Source organism: Papaver somniferum, chromosome 9 (genome assembly GCF_003573695.1).
Source record: "Papaver somniferum cultivar HN1 chromosome 9, ASM357369v1, whole genome shotgun sequence".
NCBI classification, from domain to species: Eukaryota; Viridiplantae; Streptophyta; class Magnoliopsida; order Ranunculales; family Papaveraceae; genus Papaver; species Papaver somniferum.
In genome coordinates, this window is record NC_039366.1 from 111,508,670 (window position 1) to 111,530,509 (window position 21,840).

The 21,840-nt window shown below is 38.2% G+C and overlaps 1 pseudogene; it reads right to left on the reverse strand.

Moving 5' to 3' along the window:
* Nucleotides 1-9,077: 9,077 nt before the first annotated feature.
* LOC113312410 lies at nt 9,078-16,368 on the reverse strand (annotated as a pseudogene).
* Between the last annotated feature and the right edge of the window lie 5,472 nt (nt 16,369-21,840).

Genomic DNA, 21,840 nt, shown 5'->3' on the forward strand with positions numbered 1-21,840 from the left:
TGAGTTAGGCTTTCTTTGCCTTTTTTATGATGGTTCACAAATATTATTTGTCTGGTTCTGGATGTTAACTGTGCCATGGTAAGTTTGACTAAATAAACCAGCACCACCTGCCGCAGAGGTGGTTGGTGCAGCATTTACGTTCTTAGAACAGATGTTAATGGTGTTGTAGAGGTAGATGGTGAAACAGCAGATGTATCTTTAGCAGCAGAGGTTGATGGTGCAGTACCTTTTGCCTTCCTTTTTGATCCAGCAGCAGATGTAGCTTTAACGGCAGAGGTTGAAGGTGTAGCAGTTCCATTTGCCTTCCTTTTCGATCCAGCAACAGACGTAGATTTAGCGGCAGAGGTTGAAGGTGCGACAGTTCCATTTGCCTTCCTTTTCGATCCAGCAACAGATGTGGATCCAGCAACAGCAGCAGAGGTTGATGTAGATCTATCAGCAGCAACACTTTTGCTTGCTGATGCAGTTGCTGATGCAGATGTATTCCTGATCTTCTTTGTATCTATAGTGCCTACAACAATAGTATCTCCATCAACAAGAATCTCTATTCTCACTATTTTCTTCTTTGGATTAGATCCAACAGGCTCACCCTTACATGTCCTATTGTTGTGTTCATCACCACCACATGTACTACAATGCCTTGGTTTGGTTTGTTTATTCTTCTCCATCCAAGATTTCTTTCTTCTTACACAAGGTATACCAGGATCTCTTAATCTGATTGGAGCAACCAGATTCACCTTAGACTACATAAGATGAAGAAAGGGATTATGTTCAGTATTCTTTATATACCTAGATCTAGAAACATGTTGTGTTTTCGTGCTCAATAATTAAGAGATGAATAAAATGATATTAATGGTTCGTATACTAGTTTATTGGTGTAACACTAATGAAAGAAGGCTAAAGAAATGGTGGAGAAAGTGGAACTGTGTTCCATTTTATTATCACTTTCATTTCTTGTCGGTCCCAAGTTACAAACTCCTCTGTGAGGATATATATAGTAACAAGGTTTAGCTTTGGTGATGCCACCTCATAGTACACGTGTCACGTGATTAAGGGTGGGTAATTACATGCCTATCCTTCAAGCGGCCATCTTTATCCAACTTGAATATCGAGTGAAGTCTCGATTGTTCTGCTTGTAGAAATGGTGGGCTACTTAATAACGTCATCTTACATAATACTCCCCCTTGGACCACCATTTAAAGAACATTGTCTTGTTAAAGCTTTGCCGGTAAGATCCAATTGAACAAAATGCTAGAAAAAATTTGTTGCCTCGTCAAAACCTCGCCAGAAAAATCCAACTGGGACAAAAACTGGTCAAAGGAAAAGGAGTACAACTCTTGGAGCTTTAAAGCGGTGATGGTCGTCACGAATTTTCTCCTATTGTTGAAACTGCGTCAGGAAAACCATTTAGGAAAAACCCGAGCTTAAAGTGAGGGTGGTCACTGCTAAGAATTGCTTGCTCTGTCAAAGTTGTGTCAGGAAACCATTTAGGACAAAACCCGATCTTAGAAAGAGGGTGGTCGCCGCCACAAAATATTTTCTTTGACAAGATTTATGCTAGGAAAACCACTTGGGATAAAACCTTAGCGCCGAGAAATACTTCCTTCATCAAAATTGCGTTAGGAAAACCACTTGGGACAAAACCTGAACGCTTGCGTCAGGAAAACCACTTGGGACAACACCTGAGCGCCTAAAACTCATAATAATGTCGATGTCGATGCTAATGTTGCCTCATTAAAAACCTTGTCTGGAAAACCACGTGGGACAAAACCAGACCAAAGGAAAAGAGTACAAAGGACGTGGCCTGATAATGGTGCTAAACACGCATATGCTGCCTCGTTAAAACCTTGAAGGAAAACCCAACGGGACAAAACCTTGGCGAAGGAAAAAGATTACAACGCGTTTAAGTTCAGCCAATGATTCTACGAGTTTACTCCCCCTGAAGCATGATTTCTTAAAGTGGTTGGTGGTGCAAATATTATATAGCCTTCAGAAAACTGCTTTACCATTTGCAGTTCATGGAGGATTTACTTCAAGTCGTTCGCAGGGTGCACAATCGCCATTGTACACCTCGTATTAAAATCCTCTGTCGATTGCGCACCAAATTCAGTTTTCCTCTTTGACTTCAGGCATAACAGTGAAAGGCCTTTTGTAAACTCATATATATACTGTAGAATCAATTTTCTCTTTTAAAAGTGTAACCTGCAAAACAAAAGTTAGAACAACAACAAGATAAGGCATGCATTATATTCGTGTATGGTACTTCTGGACCATAAATTCAACGTACGTATCAGATAGATCGATCATTTCCCTCTTTTGGGAATCACATAGTAATAGTGCTAATTTAGTAGCACAACAAGTATCATGAGTACCAAAATTGGATACTCTAGTCTATACAGACAGGCTATGTTAGCATAATCTCGAACTTCAGCTCGAGAAACTGTTTCACTTTTCAGTGAGATCTCATATTTTAGTTCAAGCGTGGATTTTAGCGCTATTAAGGGCTCTTTATGAAGCCAAAAATTATACCATCAATCCATTCGGATTTTAACCTTATACCAAGAACATAAAACACATACAAGGATTCCTCACGAATTTCTCCTATGTGGTGATAATGATTTATTTCAAGCCTGACATAGTTCACAAAGTCAGGTGGCTGCCTGAGTTAGAGACTCGAATCCTTCAGGGATTTATTACAACCACTACTCATAACAAGATGCAATATGAGTCTTTCAGGGACTACCATGCTAAAATGCATCTATATTAGGAGAATACTTTTCGTTTCACAAAACCAATCTTGGGGGTTCAGTAGGAAAAACCCTCAAGTCGCACTTTATGCGATTATTTTACTCTCTTTGCGCTTCATCTCAAACACCAACCTATAATTTCAGGCCTCACAATTTTACGGTGTGAGTCGGATCCGAACTTTTGCGCTTTTTAGAAAGATTCCATCTTCAGCCTTAGTTGAGGGGATCAAATTATATGCCTACCAATCACAATGTCGATGTTCCTCTGCAGAGAGGTAGACAACCACTACTGTAGACAGTAATCGACAATCATATATATACAATTTTGCACATTCTCTGGTGCATGCACATTCAAGAGAATTTCACAAACTGGTACCAGTGCCACTTCAGGGGCATCATCATCTCCTCATCTTCAATAAGGAGTTTCAAACTTAGAGAATGTGGATCATATTCTGATAGTCTCCACAAGCACTATATGTAGTCTCTCTTCAAGAGCACTACATATTAGGAAAGTGATTGGACTCTCTTTTAAGAGGTATATATGAGGCAGTTATTCAGGCCTCAAGTGTATTTTAGCACACGACTTGGTCATTGCGAGATGCATGATTTAACCTGCTGTGACAACTTCTTGTGTCTGCATCTTCAAGCAAGTGACAAACAATATTTTCCCAGAGCTACTGCAGTTATTTGTTTTAATCATGAGTAATCTCCAACACCTCAATTACATCCAATATCTTGGTGTGAGAAAACAAATGAGATGTTTCACGCCAATTCTAGTGGCATCCATAATTTATTTAATCAGGATAAAAACTTAATCAGATAACCTACTCAATTGTCGATATTGAAAAATTTCATTTGACTGTAATCTCCCCGACTTCAAGAGAGAGACCTTAAGTTTGTCGACATAGTGCGTGCCATTTTCTGGTGGAGATTTTTCTCCCCCTGATTAAGGTAGGAAAAAACTTTTAAGGTTATCAACATAGTTCACACCATCCTCTTGTGGTGACTTTTCTCCCCCCTGATTAAAATGGGAGAATCTTAAAGATTATCAACCTTACTCATGCCAACTTCTGGTGGAAGGTTGTCATGCCAACTTCTGGTGGCATCTTAGTTTTCCTGATCATGGCGGAAATATTACTATCTCATTTCTGGAAACTTCTGGTCCCATAATTGCCTGATTTTCAAAGGCAATTCTGCTCATGATAGTTTTTGGGTGTTAATTTAACTACACAAAAAGTACTCAAAAACAGCTGCAGACTCGACAAGAGATGAGACATTTCACGCCGTTCCTTTTTGACGGCTTACTTCCTCCCCCTAACGGTGGGAATACAATCTCATCTTCAATAAGACATTACCAATGTAGGGTTTTAAATGTCTTATGAACTGAAACCAACATATATAGTTCGGTGACGCCATGGACCAAACACGTAAATTTGAAATGTAAGGTTGCTTACCAAGCCAACATTGATGGTAAATAGTTGGTTGAGCAATAAACTAAAGATGCTTAAACAAAGAACTCAACAATACCATGTTGAGTACGCACATGTGCTATATAGTTCTCGGCATAATACCAACTGAAGGCGAAGCATCAAAAGCCTGTCAATTTACCATTAAAATAAATGGACTTAATTGGAAAGTCCAAAAATGGATACACAACCAGAATATTTGCACAAACAGTTCGGCAAATATGGAATTACGTGCTAATATAGAAGACACCATCCAACGGATGTGTCTATCAATACCACAAAGTATTGAAAACTTGTCCATAGTGTAGGGTGAATAAGTCCTACAAATATCACCAAACCCTATGCAGGAATGTTGGTGATTCAACGAGTTACCGTAATGCTTATGTTAATGCCATTTAAATAGATAAATGTCTCAGGGAACAAACAACACAATTTACATCCTTATATACTAGCAGAAGCTTCCGATTCTGTAAAGGATGTCTAGGAGCAATTTGTATTGTCTACTCATCTTGATACAAATTTGGTGTCCATACCGACCATGCCTGAGCATGAAAAATCAAGGTCAAACTTCTGGATAATGACAGTGTGAGATTCTACTTATAGAATTTTCATATGGCACACCCCATAAAAGAGATAGCCTCAAGCTTCTCTAAACGTGCTTCTGGCACAAAAACAAATGAAGTAACAAAATACTCCATAAAAATGCTCATTTATCGTTTCAAGGTGGTAATACCAAATATTCTCAAAAACTTAACAGATTCTTCAGGAATCCGGATAATATAAGGCGTCAATAATGATGACCTTTATACCACCAAAATGATACGCTCTTTCCGGAGTCATCTATCATATTATTCGAACCTGAAATGATAGTCTACATTTCGAAAAACCTCTACAAGGTTATAGAAGTGGTTCGAAAATTTGTGTTTGTTGTTCCACTGTCTTTGAGACAAATATCTCCATCATCCATATCTTTACTGGATAGATTACTTCTGGAATCCATATCCTTTGGTAAAGATAGACGGGAGAAAAATAGTAGAGTCATCAACAAAAACATTTGGTAACCATAGGCTACTTCGGGAACCCAAAATTTTATGGGCTATTCCTGAAATCCAAAAATTTCGATAGATCACTTCTGGAGTCTATTTTATGGATTACTGCTGGAACCCATAAATTTTGAATTATTACAGGAAGGCACAAAATATATGTTGGACTGCTTCTGGAGTCGACAACGTCTCATGGATTGCTTCTGGAATCCATTACTTACAAAAATAAGCAAAGAAAATAAACAAAACTTAAAACAAAAGATAAACATCAAAACACATATGGCACTAATACAATATCAACAAATCTCCAACTTCGTCACCTTCAGGGTCAACGAAATATTAGTTTACAAGTGCGCAGATGGATAAACTGTTTATGGAAAAGTTTCCTAGTTGGTCAATTCAGGGACCGCCGATAGGAACGGATAACAGTTTTGTAACGGGTCACTTCTGGGATCAACATGCTAGCGGAGCACACATTTTGCACCCATATTATCCCACACGATGTTCCATCTACTGGTATAACTATTTCAAAATTTCTGGAAATTATCAAAGCTGAGAAAATCAAATTTACGCTATCCTTCAAGGATGCGATAATTTCTCGCTTTACTGATATTAAAAACCGTTAGTACCATAATAATATGATAAAGAAAATTAACAAAGTTCATAGAGTTGCAATACTCACCATCCCATACTTACCAACAGTTACTAATTAACATATATATTCTGCCGATATACATGCGCCTTAGTTAATATAAGATTTAATAGAGATTGAAATCTTAACTTATTATGATACCCCGATCACAATAAAAACAATAAGGTAAGTATCATCCTAAAACCATATTAATAAAATCAAGGCAAAGAAAGTTAGGGAAGGAAAGATAATAATCCTCGCTGATATGAATATTGACGTTGCATCTCCGTTAATCGATCAAACAAAACCATCATATCTATTGAGCAATTCGTGCTGATAACGTGTTGTGTTTTCATGCTCAATAATTAAGAGATGAATAAAATGATATTAATGGTTCGTATACTAGTTTATTGGTGTAACACTAATGAAAGAAGGCTAAAGAAATGGTGGAGAAAGTGGAACTGTGTTCCATTTTATTATCACTTTCATTTCTTGTCGGTCCCAAGTTACAAACTCCTCTGTGAGGATATATATAGTTACAAGGTTTAGCTTTGGTGATGCCACCTCATAGTACAGTGTCACGTGATTAAGGGTGGGGAATTACATGCCTATCCTTCAAGCGGCCATCTTTATCCAACTTGAATATCGAGTGAAGTCTCGATTGTTCTGCTTGTAGAAATGGTGGGCTACTTAATAACGTCATCTTACATGATAAAACAAAACAAAAAAAAAATTATAAAGAAAAAGTACAAACAAGATAATGTTATTTAAAAAAAGATTCTCAAAACAAGCAATAAAGATCACCTTATTTTCCTACTCATCAATGTCTCCTAGTGGAGTTATTGACCAAGAGTAGGTGGTCCCAATGTAGTTAATATCGGACATCGGTTTATCTCGGTCAGGACCGATACACTGGTACGACTTTATATTGGGAATATTATCGTTCAAATATCGGTATAATATAGGTTCCAAATTTATAGACTATAATTTTATAGATACCATCAATTTTATCAAAAACACAAGAGTAACTTCAATAACTTTAAAGTTTACTACCTAAAATAATAAATAAACAAGATCAAACTAGAAATAGGAGAGTAACAACTTTAAAGTTTACTACGTAAAATGGTAATTAAACAAGTACAAAGTTCAAACTAGAAACAAAAGAGTAATTTCAACAACTTTAAAGTTTACTACCTTAAATGGTAATTAAACAAGGATATTACAATCTTATTCAAAATCATACGAGCCACTCTAGATATCATCATCTTCAGGAACTCCATTAGCTCCATCAAGTAGTCCATAATCAGTTTCTAACATCAATTAATCAGTATCATATCCATCATACTCAGAGTCGGTTGGGTAAGTAGACTTACTTCGAGAGCTACATGCACTTATAATACCAACTGGTCTACTTTATTCACCAAGAATATCTTGAAATATCCCCGATATATCGGCCGATACGGCCGATATTGACTACATTGGACGATATTATCACCAAAATATCGTATCGCCGATATAATGCTTATCCTACCGCTCCAAGGCCGATATCTGAATTATTCCCGATATATCGGCTGATACGGCCGATATTGACTACGTTGGGTGGTCCTATACATGTCCACGGTATAGTACTTACTGCAGTACCTGCAAACATAAATTACCCATTCATTCATTACTGCAACCTATAACACACTCCACACATTCATTGTGAAACATTACATTCTATAAATTGTATTACTATTGAGGAAGATTACTCACATTGCCCAATTAGGATTCAATCTATGCAAAATACAGGTAGCATGCACACATGGAAACTGTCTTAGTTGCCATTGTCTGCAAGTGCAGGTTTTTTCTTCAATTTGAACAGTAAAGACCTTCTTTGTGATTTGATTAGTCACCTCATATGTCTTCATCTCTTCTGCAGGGTCAACATCAAAGTTTCCTCTAAGGCACTCCATCACCTCAATGAGATCTTTCGCAGCAGGTACCAGATCACCAGATTTCCATGCTTGATCTAGTTTTCTTCTCTTGTAATACAATCCATTAACCAACTGTGTGTACATGGTGACCAACTTGATGATAGGATTGTTTCTAAGTTTCTTACACATGTTGTTAAAGATTTCTGAGAAATTGATATTTATATGCTCACAAGCAACATCGTGTGGGAACCATGACCTTGCCCAGTGTTTTGGATCCAAACCCATCAAATACTCATGTGCATCACTATTAAGTTCTAGCATTTCATCCATATGTACCTTCCAGTGACTATACTTATATGCTTTTGCAGCCTTCCATAGAAGGGTTGTAAGTTTTCCCCCCCTGTATCCATTGTTTTGGAAATTCTGGTATAGATTCTGCAAAAAAAACAAAACAACAAATGGTTATCCAAATTCTCCAAAATAAAATTATAATTTCATTTCGTTTACAAATTAGCACAAAATATCATGTGATTTAAGCATAAACAGCGATTGGGTTTCAATAACTTACTTGTTTATCGACCAATTAAACTGCAACTGTTTTAAACTTCAACTTTCATCGTCTGGTAAGTATGTTCGTCGAGAGCTTTCAATCGCTGCAACATTAAGAGAAGAATCTTGATCAATAGTTAAGAAGTTTCGAATTTAATCGAGATGAAATCGTAGTACCAGTCACCTTACTTAATCTTCTTCTCATTCTTTCTCCTCTCCCGTCTCTGTTTAGATCTGAATGAAACAAAGAACAATAAAGAAAATATCTTCTCGATTTCATCTTGTAGGGCAGAACTCACACTCGTATGACATGTCACGTGTGACGGTGACAATCTCACCATAAAAAGTCGACACTAGGTGACATGTGGACGGTGACACGTCGCACCACAAAGACATCGACACGTAGATGGACTTACCAGGACATCACGTGCGACTTCCATGTTGTACACCCTCATCTCTGTCCGTCGGACTCTTCGCGTACGTGGCAGGATCTTAGCGGTTTAGGGTACTTTTTGTCTTTTTCTTGGCACGTGCTAAGTCCCACAAGTGGAGTTAACTCAGATTTCTAACAATGAGTCAGTTTTCAAATTTTTTAAACGTTGGGGCAGTTTTCCAAGATTGCAGCCCAAACTGGGGCGTTTTCCCGATTTTCCCCAAAAGTTAACAAATAAAGATTGTAACTAACTTGTATGATCTTTAAGTCAGAGTTTCCAAACACTAACAGGTCAAATTTTGCTTACAATAAGACTTGTCCCATATTCTGGTTCCAAAGTCAGTTTACATGTTGGAGAATGTCGATATTTGGGAGAAAGAGTGAAAGAAAACTTGGATAGGATAAGAGAGAGAATAATCTTTAACTCAATCATCGCAAAATTCTGCCCTAAGCAAATCCGAGGTCCGACACCAAATGGCATGTACACTTGTGGAACTGTGCATGCGCCAGCAGTTCCATGCGACCACCTATCGGGATTAAAATTGCCAGCATCAGGACCCCAAAGCTTGGTGTCTCGGTGCAATGTCGCCAACGGAAGCCAAACACCTACGCCTTTTGGGACATGAATATTCCCAATTGTAACGTCTTTGAATGCCTCTCTACTCACAAACATAGCAGGAGGGTACAAACGCAATGTCTCTTGAATCACCATTGTTAACTGCCATAGAAATTGAATAGGTTAGAAACCATTGTTAATTGTAAGCAAGAAGAACATCATTATTACAATGCGATATTGACTTACCAATTTCATCTTATGAAGCATGTTGAAATCTGGGTAGGAACCTTCGCATATTTCAGATACCTCAATGCGAACACGAGTTTGCCATTCTGGATGTGTAGCTAATAACATCAAGATCCATGACGTTGAAGTTACAGTAGTCTCGAACCCAGCGAAATAGATATTCTTGCAGTTGTCGACAACAAATTGATCAGTCGATTGTAACCTTAAACTCTCATTGTTAGCACCCTCGAGTATCATTTGTAATAAGTCCTTCTCTGTTTTAGCCTCTCTTCTTTCCTTAACTACCTTTAAAATCAGTCTAGATATTTCTTTCTCTAACCTCCAAATCTTTTTGTTGTTCTTGGTAGGAAGGTAACTGAAAATTCAAACGTACAAAATGAAGTTAGAAAATAACAAAAACAAAAAGGAAAAGAAAATACATAAACATGAGAAATAAAAACCACAGGTCAAACATAAGTAAAGATAATGTCGTCCGTGGAGCGGTGAGAGCACGAAAAAAACAATGTACCTCGATCCAGGGATACCAATGAATAAACCTTGCTTAGCCATGATTTCTTGAAGAGCCCTGATCTTTGCGAAAATTTCTTTGCCTTTGTCATAAGAACTACCAAAACACGCTTTCGAGATTACATCTGCGGAGAAACTTCTCAAATCCAGATCCACTCTTATGTCTGCAGTTCCCCTTCCATTTTCAACTTCACTCTCCCATTTTTGCATCACTGCGCTTGCAGAATCCAACATGAGATCCATCATGCCCTAATACAAAATCCGCATAAAGTACACTTCATTACACAAGGACTTTGCTATGTGTTTCACAAATTATTCACTCAGTCATTTATGCAAGGAACACTTGAGGTGCCAGATGAAATCTGGCCATAAGCTCAGCTCACAACAAGTGAGATCATGCAAGACAAGGATACTTCTGCTGGATTAAAATGACCTTTTCTACAGAGGTGTAAAACACCTACAAATGTTCCTCTAAAGCTTACAAATTATATAAATTCTATTCATGTGAAACTAGATGAACTGAACACCAAAAAATGCAACCTTAATTTGTTGGTTTCAAGCAATTGCTTCTAGGAATCGTTTTGCTAGTCTTCAAGTATTTTGTTGCACTAGATGATCACTATAACATTTTATGACTATCTTAACGAGTTTTAGCCATTATTTGAGCTTGTTTTGCTGTTTTTGAGATCCAATACCAACGTTAATGGCCGTTTCTCAAACACAGGTAGGAACGACTAAATAAACTTCAACCAAGAGGCAAAATGTATCATTACTGGGCCTTTACCTTTACTTTCTCCATGTACGAACTCATGAGCTATGATCTTTCTTTGCCGAGCCCAAAGTAGGGGTGTCAACGGGTCCGGGTCCTCCCGGGTATCACTAGACCCGGACCCGGACCCTACTTATAGTGGTCTGGTCCGGTTCCTAACAGTTCCGGATCCGGTTCCTAAATTTGTGGACCCAGAACCGGACCCGTTTAAATACCCGGGTACCCGTCGGTTCCGGGTACCCATTGGGTCTTAATAAAACTATTTAAAAAACCTCAAAAACTTAATATATTTCTCTTTTTGGCTTGAATTTAAGTAATTTTTATAAAAGTTTATTATTATTTCTTATTAATGTACTAAATAAAGGTTAAATGTAAGAGAAAAAATTTAAATGAGTAAAATATCAAAGCTAAAACTAGCAAAAATACTTGTAATTTTGGTAAAAACATGAATAAAAGAATGAATAAATGGGTACCCGATACCCGCGGGTACCCAACGGGTATTACCCGTTTGGACCCGTTTAAATTCGGGTCCAATCGGGTAATTACCCGCCGGGTCCTAAGTAGCTAATGGGTCCAACTTTAGGACCCGGAACCGGACCCAAATATAGCGGGTCCGGTTCCGGGTCCGGGTAATGGGTACCCATTGACAGCCCTAGCCCAAAGTGATCCGTTAGCTCCAATAACTCCTTCACCGAACAGCGGCCGGCGATCCCTCGATACATGCGAAGGCTTCCCCAAACTCATTGAAGTCCAAAGGTTGATTTCCTTTACCAACTCCGGTTGTGTTATGTTAAGAAAACTCCTGAAGACTCTGCTAAAAAGTCTCTACACCAAGTCTCTTGACCAAGTACTGTGTCAGAGTCTAAAGCCTACAATATTGGCATGATCAGTCTCTGTATCTTTTACCAAAATCTGTAACAGAATATTGAAACTGTTTTAATATAAATAGAACTGCTCTCTGCACACTGAATGTGTGGAAGCATTCACCGATAACCTATCTTCTATCTTGGTATCGGCCTGATCCAAGCCATCTTCCGCTCAAAAAAAAAAAAACCCACCACCAAAAAAAAAAACCCAAAACAACTTCATGGCAGAGACAACAAATACCTTAAGACAGGTGCAGATTCATCACCTAGTCACGTTAAAACACACAGAAACAAATCATATCCTCTGGAAGGCACAGTTCAAACCAATCTTAAAAGGCTATGATCTTAGTGGCTTTGTAGATGGAACAAAACAAGTTCCTGCAAGGACGTTACCTGAAAGTGACGATATAAATCCTGCGTTTACAGCATATGAGCATCAGGATTCTCTCATAGTTGGATGGCTCAATTCAACTCTAACACCTGAAGTCTTGAGCAATGTAGCTCACCTAACAACTGCAAAGGAGGTCTGGGATAAACTAGAATCCGAATATGCACCAAAAACCTTTCATCATCAGATGAATCTGAAAAAGCAGCTGCACAGCATGTCAAAAGGTAACAAAACTCTCAAAACCTATTTGAATGATGCTAAATATTTGTTTGCTCAGTTGGCAGAATCTGGCTGTGCTGTAACAACAAATGAAAAGAAACAAGCCATTAGTAATGGCCTTAACCAAAGCTATGACCCTATTGTCACTGCGTTAAGCACTGTTGAGGATATGCCTATCGATACCTTTTACTCTCATCTGATCACCTATGACATGCGCCAAGAGTCTCAGTTGTTGTTGCTGCAGTCTCCAGTAGCCAATGTAGTTGTCCCAAACTTTTCCTCGACAAGCAGAGGTGATCAACGGAAGAATCAAGTCCAACAAAAATATCCATATTCCAACAATAACATGAATGCTCGTCAGCAGCAGAATCAGAGACCTCCTCAGTTCATTGACAAGTGCCAGATTTGTAAAAAGAAGGGTCATCTTGGAGATAGATGTTGGTTTCGCTACGACAAAACCACAAGCAACAACCAGCGTTCAGCACAGGCCTATATTGCTTTACCTGGTGACCAGTTTGGCAATCAGTGGGTGACAGACACGGGTGGAACTCACCATCTCACATCTGATATGAAAAATATGTCCATTCCTCATGAATACAATGGCACTGAGCAGGTTCATGTGGGCAATGGTAATGCACTGGAGATCTCCAATGTTGGTAATGCATCTTTTACGTTTAATTCCCGCACTTTTGCAATGAATCATATATATCATGTTCCTAAAATCAAGACAAACTTGTTGTCTGTCTCACAATTCTGTAAAGACAATAATGTTTATTTTGAGTTTCATGCTGGTTTCTTTGTTGTAAAGGACAAGCGCACGGAGACAATGCTGCTGAGAGGGTTTAATAAGAATGGACTTTATATGTTTGAAGGGTTAGATTTGATTCAGCACTCAATAAAACCTGAAGCTCTGGTGTCCTCTACACTTCCTATTTGGCACCAGCGACTAGGACATCCAATGCTTAGCACTGTGTCCAAAATTTGTCATCAGTTTTCACTTCCAGTAACAAATAAAAACTTTGACTTCTGTCATTCTTGCCATGTGAGTAAAAGCAAGAAGTTATCTTTTTATCTAAGTAAAACAGTTTATAATAAGCCATTGAGCTTAGTTGTTTCAGATATATGGGTCTCACCCTCCTTATCAATAATAGGTTTTCGATATTACATTTTGTTTATGGATGTTTATTCCCACTATACATGGATCTTTCCCCTTGTTCTACGGTATGATGCATTACACACATTCATTCTTTTTCGCAAACAAGTTGAGAATCTCACTGGTCATAAGATCAAAATTTTCCAATCTGATAATGCACTAGAATATAAAAAATTTACTTCCTATTTAAATGAGTTTGGCATTCAGCATCGTTTTTCATGTCCTCACACATCACCTCAAAATGGTTTGGCAGAGCGACGAATCAGACATGTGACAGAGTCTGGTTTGGCCTTACTTTTTCATGCTCATATGCCTAGGTCTTTTTGGGCAGATGCTTTTGTTACTGCATGTTATCTTATAAACCGGCTACCAGCTTCTGTGTCAAACACAAAAACACCACTTGAACTGATGTTCCACAAACTTCCAGACTATTCCTTCTTGAAAGTTTTTGGTTGTCTAGCTTATCCTTTCTTAAGGCAATATAACAAAGATAAACTTGAACCTAGGTCAATTCAATGTGGCTTTATAGGCTACAACAACGCACATAAGGGGTACATGTGTTTAAACAGAGAAACAAATAGAATCTATATCTCTAGGCATGTGCGCTTTGAGGAAACTACATTCCCATTCTTGACTCTCAAGCAACAATCCCCAGTGCCAAATCCAGGTATTGTACAATCCAACACAAGTATTTTCTCTAAGAAACCATTTGGAAATGGAAATGCTACTGTAATACAGGGTAATGCTTCACAGTCTCCTGCCACACATACATCAGCTAACGTGAATCATTCAGAATCGGCCTCAGAAAGTTTGGCTTACTATGAGGTAACCATCTCCCCTGCAGCAAGTCCAGCTACTTCAGCGTCTGCAACTGCTTATGCTCTGCCAGCTTCATCAGCACCTATACATGACGAAGTCCAAAGTACAACTTTATCACATCCCATGGTCACAAGGGCAAAAGCTGGTATACACAAGCCTATTCAAAAAATGTGCTTGACTGCATCCAAACATCTTCTACATGATGAAGATTTCATGGAGCCAACATGTTTCTCGGCAGCAAGGAAAATTCCAGAATGGCGGGATGCAATGGATGTCCAGATCAATGCATTAATTAGGAATGACACATACTCTCTGGTGAAACATGAAAAAGGAATGAATGTGGTGGGATCCAAATGGGTGTATCGAGTTAAACAGAATCCAGATGGTTCAATCAACAAGAGAAAGGCACGTCTAGTTGCCAAGGGATATAACCAACAGCTGGGAATTGACTATGGTGAAACCTTTTCACCATTGGTTAAGCCATGCACTATTCTCCTTGTGCTGTCAATTGATGTAATGCGCAACTGGGATATAAAACAGTTGGATGTAGAGAACGCCTTTCTTCATGGAGACTTGGAAGAGGATGTATATATGCAGCAGCCTCAGGGGTATGTAGATGAGCTGCATCCAACCCATGTCTGCAAACTTCACAAATCACTCTATGGCCTTAAACAGGCGCCTAGAGCATGGTTTTCAAAACTGAGCACCTACCTAGTCCAGTTGGGGTTCAAGGGTTCAATAGCTGACAGTTCTCTCTTCATTCGTCAAACACAGGGATCCACATTGTACGTTTTAGTGTACGTAGATGACATAATAGTGACCGGTTCACATCCAGTTGAGATCCAGATTGAAGATCTTAGTGCTGTGTTTGCACTAAAAGATTTAGGAGATCTTTCTTTCTTTTTGGGGATCGAAGTGCTTAGAAAGGGGACAGAACTAATTCTCACACAGCGTAAGTATGTTACAGACCTTCTGCGCAAGACAAAGCTAGATGGGGTAAAGCCAGTAAACACACCTCTGACAGTAAATGTGAAAATTCAGAAGCAAGGTACCAAAAGGTTTCATGATTCGACATTGTATCGCAGTGTAGTGGGTGCACTGCAATATCTGCACTTAACGCGACCTGATATCTTTGTGGAAGTTAACAAGGTCCGTCAATACATGCATGACCCATATGAAGAGCATTGGGAACTAGTCAAAAGAATTATTCGTTATCTTAAGAATACAGTAGACTATGGTCTGCATATTCGTTCTTCCTCAGACTTCTCTTTGCAAGCCTACTCCGATGCAGACTGGGCTGGAAGTTTGGATGACAGACGCTCAACGAGTGGCTACTGTATATATTTTGGAGGAAACTTGATCTCATGGAGTGCACGCAAGCAGAAAACGGTATCAAAGTCCAGTACAGAAGCAGAATACCGTGGCATTGCAATAGCCACTTCGGAGATAATATGGATCCAATCCTTGCTGCAAGAGCTTGGTGTCCACATCTCACCACCAATACTCTGGTGTGATAATTTAGGAGCCACGTACCTAACTTCGAATCCCATATTCCATGCTCGCACAAAGCACATTGAAATAGACTATCATTTTGTCCGTGAACGTGTGGCTGCTAGTCTACTTCATGTCAGGTTCATCAGTTCAAGAGATCAGATCGCCGACATCTTTACTGAGGGGGTTCCATCACCTAGATTTCATATATTACATAGCAAGTTGCAACTTCGCCAGCTGCAGTACAACTTGAGGGGAGGTGTTAAGCAAACTCCTGAAGACTCTGCTAAAAAGTCTCTACACCAAGTCTCTTGACCAAGTACTGTGTCAGAGTCTAAAGCCTACAATATTGGCATGATCAGTCTCTGTATCTTTTACCAACATCTGTAACAGAATATTGAAACTGTTTTAATATAAATAGAACTGCTCTCTGCGCACTGAATGTGTGGAAGCATTCACCGATAACCTATCTTCTAACTTGTTATATACAACATTTGTGAGGTTCCAGTTGAGTAAGTGAATACAGGACCTGCACCAAATACCCAAAATATAAATGTAAACCAAACCATCAAAAATTCTACTCTCTGATGACTCGTTATACAAAATTCTTAGGAAAAATGTAAAATTAATTTGAAAATTAAGGCTCCATTTCATTCAAATGTCCATTTATCACATTTTTATATTGATTAATACATTCTGTACAATTGCTGGTAAAATCCAGTCCTTACATATAGTTCTCTACATCAAATATATGCGGAGCACTGTACAAAATAGAGAACTTGGTTCATGCAAAAAAGAAAGAAAAAAATCAGAAATTGGCTCATCTTCATATATAAATGATTTTAATAGAAGATGGAGCACGACCATTTAAGAAAAACAGTGATTTTCATATCAGGAACGTTTCCATAAAGAAAAGAAGATGGAGCACGACCATTGATACCTTGTTTTAAAAGCTTTGATCGAAGAGTTTTAGGATTTAAGACTAAAATCCTATAGAGATATATGAAAGAACTAAATAAAATTAAAACAATTAAAGAAAGAAAGATGTTGAGAAATGGTAACTGTGATTCCATGGCTTCCTCACTCATTTCACTTGTCTGCTTCTACGGTCTCAACTACTAGTATGATTTTGGTTTGTGGTGGTATTAAAAAATGATTACAACGTTTGTGGTGGCATTAAAAAATTATTACAATTAATGTGAGAATCTAATCTCCAGATTTGTTAATGTTTTCCCATTGCCAAAACATTCATTAATCTTTAATCACCAAATAGAAATGTGTGCCATGGCCATGACTATGAGTCTCGTGACTTACAAACTCTGTTAACAAGAATGAAAGACAGAGCATTAAAATTTGTGAGTGTATGATCTGATTTTCCAAAGTAGTCACTGTTTTTTAATTTTTGTTCTTTAGCTTTGGCAAATATTCCAACAGTAGTAAAGCGGCGACACCGCTCTTTTTAGTTCCAGCATTTCTCTTGAGGTCCAGCTTGAGGATTCTCCTCTTACCTTTCCGCAGGTACTTGTATCACCTGTAAGAGTTAAAGATATAGCGGCATCACAAGTGTGTTGCAGCATGGACAAAGTTATGTTTATCATGAGTCTAATGGAGCCCGGGTACTCACAATTGTTTAGTTTTGTGATATGGAAGTTTTGGTCCTGGAAAGGGTCATAGTACAGGCTTTGCATTGGATTATAGGTCTTGTTAAATGTAAATCAAAGTTGTATTTATGTTTTTTACTACTGTTTTAGCTGTTGTCCAACTATTTGGTCTTTCTGGTTTAGGACTTCGTTACATCTGCTTCCCCAGATGTGCCAAGATACTGTGATGCATATTCAGCCCAAGACATATCATTTCCGCCTTTTGTTGTGGTCGTGTACCAATTGTTTATTCAGTCGTGACAGTCTGTTGTATTGCCTCTGGCATAGTTCATGTTAAAGTTTAGGTGTTGAGATCCTAGTCTCACATTGGTTAGATGGGGCTTGATTGGTAGTTTATAAGTCAATGGGTTTCCTCTTCTAGTCAACCGGTTTTCGAGTTGAGTTCTACCCATGGGTTTATGACGAGTTTAGGGTCGGTACCCTAACAATTGGTATCAGAGCCAACCACCACGACCCATGCCCGCTCCACGGAAGGGGTGACCTATAGGCTAGATTAAAGTGTTGGGGCACCTATGTATGGGCGTAGTTGTCACCCGCATTGAATACTGATAGGGGAATGAAGCCGCCATAAGAGAAAGGGCTACCTTCGGGTCAGTGTCGATAGAGTGGTCCAACGAGGACGTTGGGTCTGGAAGCGTGGTGGGATGTTGGGATCCTAGTCCCACATTGGTTAGATGGGGTTTAATTGGTAGTTTATAAGTCAATGGGTTACCTCTTCTAGTCAACCGGTTTTCGAGTTGAGTTCTACCCATGGACTTATGACGAGTTTAGGGTCGGTACCCTAACATTAGGTGATTAGTGAGCAACAAAATTACATTTAAGAAACATGAGGGTTAAGGTTTCATTGTGTCCATTGCATAACTTGCAAGTAATGTGGATGTTTGATAAAACTGGCGCCACTCGCATACTATTTAGGAGCATTGAGTGGATTATTTTCCAAATAAACATTTTGATGGATGGAGAAACATGCATAATCCATATGTTATTCCAATTTTTGTTGTCAGATCGGTGGTCGTTCATCCATCTTTGATTAAGTCTTATATGACACGAACTTTTCTATTGTCCACTGGTATATATATCTGTTGTATCTTTCTTATTGTTTCGGTATCAATACATGTTTGGAGTTTGTGGTAATCCCAATTCTTGTTCTGAATTATTAGACCACTAACATACGTTATGATGTTGGTTCCTGTATTTGGTTTCTGAATAAATAGATTTATATCTCATCTAATAATCAGTGGTGTTAGAGCATTGCTCGGATGAACTCACAAGTGTTGTTATCTCAAGCTTCTTGTCAAATTTAGTTGTCAAAACTATATCTTGACATTTAATCAGGTCTCGGATTAGGATAGAAGTGTGTAGTTGAGATTCAGATATCATTGCGTTCTACCGTTTGAAGGCGAAAATCAACAGGAGCTTTGGAGAATTTTAACTGAAAAGGTAAATGAAGGTTGAACCACATATTTCTCAAGTTTTCACTTTTCTATCTATGAGACATTGTCGCATGACTAAATTAGATAGTGCATGCATAGTAGACATTTCGAGTCAAGTTTATCTTGAATATTGTTCTCGAAATATGATTATATAAGCTTAAGAACACTTGTTCATACTTAATGAATTTGGTGTAGAATAATTTATTGTTTGTAACCTAATCATGATTCAAGATTTAATCATTTGAAAATAGCCTGGAACGGTGATATATGTCATTGATTTTATTCGGGAATGTTTCATATTGATTATTAGAGAGATATAGAACTATTGTTAATATAGATACAGGACAGTATGCATACTAGTTCGCATACTGGGAGAATTGTTATAAATCCAGAGCCGCAGTACGTACCGGCATAGCTATAGTTCGGCAGCGACTTTTTGGTACGCATACCCGGTATCCATACCATAAAAAGTTTGTTGATCGTGAACCAGGAAAGGTACGCATACCTAGTATGCAAACTGAAAAAGATTTGTTGGTTTCAAAACCGGGAAGATACGCATACCCAGTACGCATACCATAAAAGATCTACGAGTTCTTGAACTTTTTTTTGTCTTAAGGTTACACATACCCGGTACACTACTATGACAAAGACTTTCACGAACAGGTACGGTACACGTACTTACCTTGTCCAATATTTTCAGATGCATCAAAATTATTTCCTTGAGATAATCGACATTTGAAAAACTCTCTAAAAACACTATTTAGATATTTTTGATCATATGTGTGATTCAAGAAAAGTTTGAAAGTGTTATATGAAAATGGTTAAGCTTATCGTTCAATTGGATACTTTCGGCTAACCTACATGAACATGTCATTGTACACGGTTCGAATACGGTTCATCCTAACCAGAGTGTATATTCTACTATGATTATCTCAAGTCAAGTTTTTCATCTAACGGTAATTATTGATTGCTTGATTCCAAAGTTATCTTAGCTTAAACCTAAAGCAACCTTGATCTTGAAAGTCTATATAAGTAGAACCTCAAACAAATGGGATTTTGGAATATCTGACAATATTCTTGTGTGTCCTAGTTGTAAACTAGAGTCGTCCTCTCCTTAAAACCCTTATTGGGTTTAGCGACTAAAAAGACTTCACATAGGGATTTGTGAGCCAGTTCCAACTTTCTTTATCTTGATAGTTCGTGTATCCTGATCTTGTTTTGATTGGTGAGCTTGCTTCGTCTAACAAGATAGATATAAATCAGAAAGTATAATCGTCTCTGAAAATGCGGGGTCTAAAAACCACACCCAACAATCCGTTTGGAAATCTGAGAGGACTTACTCCAATACATTTTCTAGAGAATTGACTAGACAGTCAGACTCAATCTAGAATAAAGTATATCAAAGAGTTTAATATCTCTAACTCTTAATTCAATCCGCAATCAACAAATAGAAATCTGCGATCCCGATTGAATATAAGAGGAGTTATTTGAACGGTACCAAAGACCAATGTTCAAGTGTCAATCAATGTAAATCAAAAACCAAAGGTTGGATATTCTAATTGATTGATCTTAACGCACAACCTGTGATATTTCAGTTATATAACAAAATATAATGTGGAAAAGAAATAACACAGACACCAGAATTTTGTTAACGAGGAAACCGCAAGTGCAAGAAAAACCCCGGGACCTAGTCCAGATTGAACATCACATTGTATTAAGCCGCTACAGACACTAGCCTACTACCAATTAACTTCGGACTGGACTTTAATTGAATCCTAATCAATCTCACACTGATTCAAGGTACAGTTGCACTCCTTACATCTCTGATCCCAGCAGGATACTACGCACTTGATTCCCTTAGATGATCTCACCCACAACCAAGAGTTGCTACAACCCAAATTCGAAGACTTGATAAACAAATCTGTCTCACGCAGAAAAGTCTATAGGATTGAATAAATCTGTCTCCCACAGAAATACCCAGAGTTTTTGTTCCGTCTTTTGATAAATCAAGGTGAACATGAACCAATTGATAAACTGGTCTTATATTCCTGAAGAACAGCCTAGTATTATCAATCACCTCACAATAATCTAAATCTTATGATAACGAAACTAGATATTGTGGAATCACAAACGATGAGACGAAGATGTTTGCGATTACTTTTTTTATCTTGCCTATCGGAGAAATAGATCTCAAGCCTGTTAGAGCATAGCTCGGTCAGCCTCGCATGCGTTGCTATCTCAAGCATGTTTGTCAATGTTAGTGATCAAAACTACAAGTCTTGATTTCTAGCCTACATAGCTAAGTCTCAGACTAGGATAGAAAAGGTGTAGTTGAGCTCAAGGACTTCATGGCGATTCATCATACAACGACGAAGATCTATACAAGGAACCGTGGAACTTCATCAACAAAAAGGTATGTGTAGACTTGAACTTATCTATCACTCAAAAGTCTATCTCTTTTATCTCCTACTTCTTTTGAGACAAAAGTCGTATGCTATATAAACTAGATCATACACATTTGACATTTCGAGCTGAGCATTCATTGCTTATCTTTTATTGATAAGCACGAAAGTGCAACAAATTTTCACCCATAAATACATTAGCTGGGACTCATTTTATCACTAATAAACTTGTTTGTAGGCGTTTTTGGGCAAATAAACGTTTTTAGAAGAATCGGCTCGAAAAACTGTTAAAGGCACCTCCAGAAGACATTTGCTATTCGGACTCTCATTGTTGGCTAAGGGGTACTCAATTACTAAGGGGAACCCAGTTGCTAAGGAGCAACCTATTTGTTATTTAGTACTTCACATGTTATCTCTTACTTTACATGTAGTTCATCACATGCAATACGATCTTCACAGATCGATGAGTCTAAGTTAATTGCCTCGTTAAAACTTCGCCAGGGAAACCCAGCGGGACAAAACCTGAACTAAAGAAAAAGAGTACA